Source organism: Lycium ferocissimum, chromosome 1 (genome assembly GCF_029784015.1).
Source record: "Lycium ferocissimum isolate CSIRO_LF1 chromosome 1, AGI_CSIRO_Lferr_CH_V1, whole genome shotgun sequence".
Classification (NCBI taxonomy): Eukaryota; Viridiplantae; Streptophyta; class Magnoliopsida; order Solanales; family Solanaceae; genus Lycium; species Lycium ferocissimum.
In genome coordinates this window covers 50,281,137-50,282,315 of record NC_081342.1, presented here as the reverse complement: position 1 = coordinate 50,282,315, position 1,179 = coordinate 50,281,137, and the positions used below count along the sequence as shown (strand labels likewise).

At 34.3% G+C, this 1,179-nt stretch overlaps 1 non-coding gene across 1 annotated transcript; it reads right to left on the bottom strand.

The window, feature by feature from the left end:
* Positions 1-822: 822 nt before the first annotated feature.
* LOC132031711 (small nucleolar RNA R71) lies at positions 823-928 on the bottom strand. The gene has a single exon (XR_009408335.1). It is a non-coding gene; the product is annotated as a small nucleolar RNA R71 (small nucleolar RNA).
* Positions 929-1,179: the final 251 nt, after the last annotated feature.

Sequence of the window (1,179 nt, the reverse complement as noted above, 5' to 3'; positions counted from 1 at the left end):
GAATAGATAAACCAATTTCTGTGGGTTCGACATCTTTCTATACTATTATTTGATAGAGTACGAGTTAAAATATATATACGACGGACACTCGTCAAATTTTTGGCGCCGTTGCCGGGGATTGGCAAAATCTACTATATATTAATTGTTTTACTACTAATTTGAGAACCATTATTATTATTATTATTATTATTATTATTATTATTATTATTATTATTATTATTATTTTAATTTTTGAACAAAAATTTTAGAAAGTGTATGACCCATTCCTCTTCAAGAGAACTAATAAAATACGATCCTAAAATTGAAGAATTCTTAAGGTTATTATGAAAAGAACATATCTCGTGATCTCAATTGTCTTCACTAAAAGAAATGGAGAACAATGAGAACACGAATGACACCAACCTCCACCACATCAAGTGGAAGAACAATTTGATGAGGTGGTACCACGACGTGATAGGATACTTAGAGATTATGCAAGGTCAAATCACTTTGAAGGAGAGTCAAGCGTAAGGAGACCACCAATAGCGGCAAAAAACTTTGAAATCCGCACAGGCTTGATTCAGACCATCAAAAATTCATGCCAATTTACGGGTAATGTAAGTGAAGATCCACATTCCCACCTAATTGATTTTCTTGAATTAGTTGAAACTTGCAGGTACAATGGAGTCACAACAGACGCTACCAAGTTGCGACTTTTTCCTTTTTCAGGGAAAAGGAGATGCCAAGACATAGTTGCTTGGCATGCCAAGAGGTTCTGTTACTTCATGGGACCAAATGACCTAAAAGTTCCTTAACAAGTATTTTTCATTTGCCAAAACAATTAAAATGAAACAAGAAATCAATAATTTTATGCAGAAGACATCGAATCTGTATATCAGGCATGGGAAAGATTAAACTCAATGTTAAGAAAATGCCCACACCATGGTATCCAAGATTCTGATATTTTATATATTTTTTACGATGGCCTTAAACCCTCAGCTAGAAATGTAATTGATGCAGCATCAGGAGGATCCATAATGCGAAAGACCACTGCAGAAGCCACACAATTGCTAAATAAAATTTTAGAAAATGCTGTTCAATGGCCTTCAGATAGAATGATTATCAAGAAAGCAGCAGGAGTAAATCAAGTTGAAGATCTAAATTCATTGACACAAAAAGTTGCGGCTCTCACACAAAAAG